The 6,910-nt window shown below is 43.6% G+C and overlaps 1 pseudogene; it reads left to right on the top strand.

Annotated features, from left to right (window-relative positions):
* Positions 1 to 301: 301 nt before the first annotated feature.
* Positions 302 to 6,595, top strand: LOC121461014 (annotated as a pseudogene).
* The last annotated feature ends 315 nt before the right edge of the window (positions 6,596 to 6,910 follow it).

Genomic DNA, 6,910 nt, shown 5'->3' with positions numbered 1-6,910 from the left:
AGTAGGTACTATCAATATACAGTGATAAATATTAAATAGCTTTATTTTTGTTTGATTTTTGTTTTAGATTTTAGTTTATGGTTCATTTGGTTTTGGTTTTGCTATCTTGATGTTATTTATTCTTGTTATTAGTACCATAATTTTCCAAGTTTATCCATTGTTTATGTTCACTATTGTTTAAAATATATTGTTTATTAATAAAAAAGCAATTTCCAACTTTTCACACTTAATCCCAGCTTCTTTAATCAAGTGTGGTGTCACACAGCTTTAAGCCCCAAATTTCCAGGTACAGGTGGAAGGCATGGGTCAATACCTAGTGGATGTCAACCACTTGCCCATTGGCAGTTGGGCCACAGGTGCCTTTGTGAAGCTCCTGATGGCAGTACTGATGGTGAAGGAGATCAGGTGGCATCCTGTGTGCATGGTGCTTGTTCTCCTGGAGGCCACCAGTAGCTTCACCCTTCAGTGTTGTATGCAGGGAAAGGCAAAGGAAACAGTAATAGATAATAAGATCCCGAATGGAGACTTGTCTAAGCAGCTGCCCCCCAAATCCTGGGGCAGGTGTCCCTGGAGAACTTAGGGTTTGGCATCTCTGCTCTCTTCCCTCTAGATCGTCGGGAATGTTCACCATGCAGTGGAAAATGTCAGGCTGGAATATATCCCCATGGTTCCCCAGTGACTCCCTGGGCACACCAAGCAGAGGTCAGGAGTGATGCAACCAGTGACAGAAATAACATTTAGGCCTTATGGAAAACCTTGACCAATCTTTCCCCCATGTCATTCTCTTAAGGCAACCCTACAGAGGACAACCGTCTTGACATTCTGTGGTCACTGAGGAGCAGAAGAATCTGGGTCTTGGACACAACCAATGGTGTGGGAGGTGTCTGAGTCTCAGAGCAGTGAAGCCAGAGGGCACTAGAGAAAATAACCCCATTTATCTTGTGTCTGAGGGCCTGAGGTTACCTGACAGGGAGGTCTCTGTCTTTGGGTAGAGGAGGGAGCATCTTTGGTTTGGTTTTGGGTTTTAGACAGATTCTCATTTTATTCCACATTGGCCTTGAAGTTACTATGTCTGGGGTTCTCTACCTGGGTTCATACCTATGCCCATTAAAATCACAGATATTTATACTATAATTCATTTGTAAATTTAAAATTTTCATTTGTTAAGTTACAAGGAAATTATTTCAGTACCGGGATGGCACAGCATGAGGAAGTATATCATAGGTCACATAACTGGGAAGGCTGAATACCACTCAACTGCATGGTGGAGGCTCCTGCCTCTAACTCCTGACTGCTGGGACTTTACCTGGTCCTTGCAGTGTGTGGGATCTAACCCAGCCTTTTGTGTATAAGAGAAATGTGCCCTACCACTTGAACAATGGTCCTCACCACATCACAGCCATTTCTGGAGGCAGGCCAGTGTCTTCAGGCAGGTGGATAGTATACGAGTCACCCCTTTGACACTTGGGCACCCAGACATTCACAGCTAATGACAACAACAGAAACATTGCAGTGTTCAGGCAGTACCAAGACTGTTCTGGATGCTGAAGAAGCCCCTTGTGATTGGTCGAAATATCAAGAGTAGAACTGGAGCTGTGGTCATGACTGTGGATGAAACTTCCAGAAGGAAGCTGCATCGTTTTGGGAGCCAACACCCGCCTGGAGGCACATAGGAAAGAGTTGAAGAGGTTAAGAATCCTGATCTGTGTCCTACTTCAAATTCACCATCATATCCAGTGGCCTCAACCTGGTGTGGTAGTTCCTTCTGTTTTAGTGTTGCTTTCATTGGTTAATTAATAAACTGCATGGCCTGATAGGTTAGAACATAGGTGGGTGGAGTAAACAGAACAGAATGCTGAGAGGAAGAGGAAGTGAGCACAGATGCCATGCCACTGCTCTCCAGGGCAGATGCAATGAAGCTCCAACCCAAGATGGACATAGGCTAGAATCTTCCTGGTATGCGCAAGTGGTGCTACACACATTAATAAAAATCGGCCAAGCAGTGTTTATATGCATACAGTTTGTGTATCGTTATTATGGGTCATAAGCTAGCCAGGCGGTCAAGAGCTGGGTTGTAGGATTGCAGCCCCTCAGCTCCTTACAACAGAGGATCTATACATGTTTTTCTTTGGGTTCACCTTATTACTTAGCTCTTATAGGCTCGCAAACTATATGCTCAATGTCCTTTGATATTGGCTAGAATCCACTAATGAGTGAGTACACACCATATTCATCTTTTTGGGTCTGGGTTACCTCACTCAGGATAGTGTTTTCTATTTCTATCCATTTGCATGAAAAATCATGGTGTCATTTTCTTGTACCACCGAGTAATACTCGTGTGTGTGTGTGTGTGTGTGTATGTGTGTGTGTGTGTATGTGTGTGTGTGTGTGTGCGTGCGTGCGCCATACCTTCTTTATCCATTCTTCCATTGATTGGGTATCTCTTGGGTATATTTCCAAGAGTGGAATTGCTGGATCCTGTGGTAGGTTGACTCCCAGTTTTCTGATAAACCACCACACTGATTTTCAAAGTGGTTGCATGACTTTTTTTACATTTGCTATCTTAGTTTGCTTCATGTTGTTGGATAAGATACCCAAGGCTGAATAATTTATAAGAAGAAATTTGGTTCAATTGCAGGTTTTGGAGGGTCAAAACCTATATTGGTTGAACCCCATATGATTGGCCTATCACGTGATCCTCTGGCCCTATCAGTAGCAGGAGTTCTTGGGAGGGAGATCACATGGCGATGAGGAAGCAGTAGAGTCAGTTGAGAGCCTGGACTACCTTTATATCAACCTGCTCTCCAGATGAGCAGTGTAGTCCCTGTATCCTTCCCTAAGGCACTGCTGACAACACTACCATGCTGATTTTTGGGTGGGTGAAACCACAGCACTGGCCTTGACATCTCCCATCTGTCATTATTTCCAGGTTTGTTAAAAAGCTTGCTGTAGACTGAATTGACCTTATCGGCTGCTATGGTAATGTGCATCTGTAATATCCTCAGCCGGCCCCTGTGTTACAGGGTGGGTCTCCAGCCCATGGTGCTTTGGGTAGTAGGGGGGACCTACAAGAAATGGAGACTAGAGGGAAGATTTCCATAGGCATGCTGCCCTGGAGTGAGACACTGAGAGCCCAATCTGTCCTCTTCTTTCTCATATCTGGACTGTGAGGTGAAGGGCTTGTCATGTGCTGCCACCACAAGGGGCTACCTCACCACAGGCACAAAACAGTGAACACAATCAATCAGAACTAAAAGCCTTTAAAATGGAAACTAAAGTAAATCCCTTCTCTTTACCCTTGACTATCTCTGGAAATTGTTAGAGTAACAAACACTTACACCATTACATCTGCATATTTCCTTGTGCCCAGAGCTTCATAATAAAAATAGTTAAAAAGAAAAACCAAAAAGGCACAAACCTATTAATAGGTTATCTTGCTATGTTGTTTATCCAATCAGTTTTGTCCTCCTCAAATAACCATAAGGTTTGTTCCTCTCCCTCAAATATTTGAATCTTGTGTTTCTTTGTCTTATCTTATTGCTTAGGCTAGGAATGCAGTCTCATCCTGGCCAATCTCAGGTTCACAGGCCACTTTGAGTTGTCATCGCTGGGGAGGCCTCTTTAATTCTGCCATTAAATTCAGTGCTTCCCTTCGATGTTTCTTTGTGTTCCTTGCGTTGGACAGCTTTCATAATTCCATGTCAGTTTTTACTAGGAAATGATGTGTAGTTCCGTAAAAGTGTGCATTCAACATTCACAGAGACGGTCATGCAGTTTTCCTCCCTAACCTATTAACAGCGTGGAATTATTAACAGATTTCCAGATAGTAAACCACACTTACTTTCATGAGAAAAAGCCTTGCTTCCTCAGGGTATGTTGGACTTTCAGTTCTTTTCTGAGTCATTTTTGCTGTTTTGTACAGAATCACTTCTCAACCACATTCCTAATCATATGGTTGATGTATGAAGTCAGGAATATTCTGAAAACTCTTGGAACATCCTGGATACAAGATGTGGAAAGTTCCAGATCTTCATAAATGAAATGGCTTATTGAAAAGTAATAAAACACCAAGATAAAAAGGCAACCTACTGACTGGGAGAAGATCTTCACCAACCCCGCAACAGAAAAAGGTCTGATCTCCAAAATATATAGAGAACTCAGGAAACTAGACTTTAAAATGCTAATTAACCCAATTAAAGAATGGGGCACTGAACTGAACAGAGAATTCTCAGCAGAGGAAGTTCAAATGGCCAAAGGACACTTAAGGTCATGCTCAACCTCCTTAGAAATCAGGGAAATGCAAATCAAAACAACTTTGAGATATCATCTTACACCTGTCAGAATGGCTAAAATAAAAAACTCCAATGATAGCCTTTGCTGGAGAGGCTGTGGAGGAAGCGGTTCCCTCATGCATTGCTGGTGGGAATGCAGACTTGTGCAACCACTGTGGAAATCAGTTTGCTCTTTTCTCAGGAAATTCAGGATCAACCTACCCCTGGACCCAGCAATACCACTCCTGGGAATATACCCAAGAGATGCCCTATCATATGACAAGAGCATTTGTTCAACCATGTTCATAGCAGTATTATTTGTAATAGCCAGAACCTGGAAACAACCTAGATGCCCCTCAATGGAAAATGGATGAAGAAAGTGTGGAATATCTACACATTAGAGTACTACGCTGCGGTGAAAAACAATGATTTCTAGAATTTTGCATGCAAATGGATGGAAATAGAAAACACTATCCTGAGTGAGGTAACCCAGACCCAAATAGATGAATATGGGATGTACTCACTCATAATTGTTTTCTAGCCATAAATAAGGGTCACGGAGTCTACAATTGGTGATCCTAAAGAAGCTAAGTAAGAAGATGAACCAAAGGAAAAACATATAGTTATCCTCTTGGCTATGGGAAGTAGACAAAGTTGCCGGGGAGTAAATTGGAATTTTGTTGGTGGGTTGGGAAGGGGGTAAGGGGAGATGGGGAGAGAAAAGGGAGAAGGGGAGAATGGGCGGAAACTTGGGGAAAAAGGAACATTGGGATAAAGGAAGGTAGGATAGGGGAGCACGGAAGCACAATTCTTAGGTAAGGGAGCCACCTTAGGGTTGGCAAGAGACTTGAACCTAGAGTGGCTCCCAGGAGCCCAAGGCGATGTCCCCAGTTAGTTCCTTGGGCAGCTGAGGATAGGGAACCAGAAATGACCCTAGCCTATGGAAATACTGACGAATATCTTGCATATCATCATAGAACCTTCATCTGGTGATGGATGGAGATAGAGGCAGAGACCAACACTGGAGCACTGGACTGAGCTCCCAAGGTCCCAGTGAGGAGCAGAAGGAGGGAGAACATGAGCAAAGATGTCGGGACCACGAGGGGTGCACCCACCCATTGAGACAGTGGAGCTGATCTACTGGGAGCTCACCAAGGCCAGCTGGACTGTGACTGAAAAAGCATGGGTTAAAACTGGACTCTCTGAACATGGCGAACAATGAGGGCTGATGAGACGCCAAGGACAATGGCAAGGGGTTTTGATCCTATGCAATGTGCTGGCTTTGTGGGAGCCTAGCCAGTTTGGATGTTCACCTTCCTAGATATGGACAGAGGGGGGAGGACCTAGGACTTACCACAGGGCAGGGAACCCTGACTGCTCTTTGGACTTGAGAGGGAGGGGGAGGGGAGTGGGAGGTGGGGGAGAAGGAAGGGAGGAGGGAGAGAAGGGTGGGAGGAGGGGGAGGGAAATGGGAGGCTGGGAGGAGGTGGAAACTTGTTTATTTTCTTCCTTTTCTCATTAAAAAAATTAAAAAAAAGAAAAAAAAGAAAAGTAATAAAATGAAAAAGCAGAATTGTGAGGTAGATCTGAAGCTAGTGGATGATCTCTCCGAAATTAATCTGCTTGCTGCCTTTATAGGCATTACTTCTTTCATTCAATCCCCAGGAGTCTAAACAAAGTTCAGGGACAGGGAGAACTGCAGGTCCCATTCTCTCATCCTGGTGGATGACAGATACATCAGAAAGACAACATTCATAATTGTCACTTGATTGGCAACTTTGAGAAGAAGTATGTAGTAACCCTGGGTGTGGAGGTTCACCCTTGTGTTCCATATCAACAGAGGAGCTATCAAGTTTGATGTGTGAGACACAGCTGGCCAGGAGAAGTTTGGGGCCTGCATGATGGCCACTGCCACCAAGCCTAGTATTCCATTATAATGTTTGCTGTGGGAACAAGATTTACTTGTGAAAACAAACCTAATTGGCATAGATAATGGGTATATGTGAGTGAAAATATCCCCATTGTGTTGTGTGGCTACAATATGTCTATTCAAGAGGAAAATGAACGCATAATGTCATGTCTTCCATTTATAGAAAAATCTTAAGTTCAGAGACATTTCTGCTTAAGTAAGGACAAATTTGAAAAGCCCTTTTTCTCGCAAGCCAAAAAGCTCACTGGAGATTCTAAGTTGGAGTTTGTTGCCATGCCTGCTCTTGCCCCACCTCATGTGAGCTGGTTATGGACCAGCTTTGGCAGCACAGTGCACCTATGATTTAGAGGTTGCTCAAATGTCTTCCCTCCAGGATGAGGATGATGACCTGTGAGAAAGTGGGGATGGACGCCTGCATCCTCAGAGGTCCAGCTTTGCAGCCCAGTGTCCTGTGATGTCCCTGTGTGCCAGCTCACATAGCTATGTAGAATGTGTGATTTTCTTGGATGCTGAAGGAGATGAATGGGCTCCAGAGTAAATGTGGAAGTTAGAACAAACCTTAGCTTTGTTTAGATTGAAATAAACTATGTGGAATACAGATGTTTACTTCCTGAACTTCAATGATAAGGCTGTGTGGTCACAATGAAATATTCAGTGGTGAGATCTTGTTTGTTATTCTCATCCCTATTCCCATTTTTTTAGAAACATA

Source organism: Microtus oregoni, unplaced genomic scaffold (genome assembly GCF_018167655.1).
Source record: "Microtus oregoni isolate MIOR12 unplaced genomic scaffold, Mior012 000000F_ref0000247, whole genome shotgun sequence".
Lineage (NCBI taxonomy): Eukaryota > Metazoa > Chordata > Mammalia > Rodentia > Cricetidae > Microtus > Microtus oregoni.
This window is presented reverse-complemented; position numbering and strand designations above follow the sequence as displayed.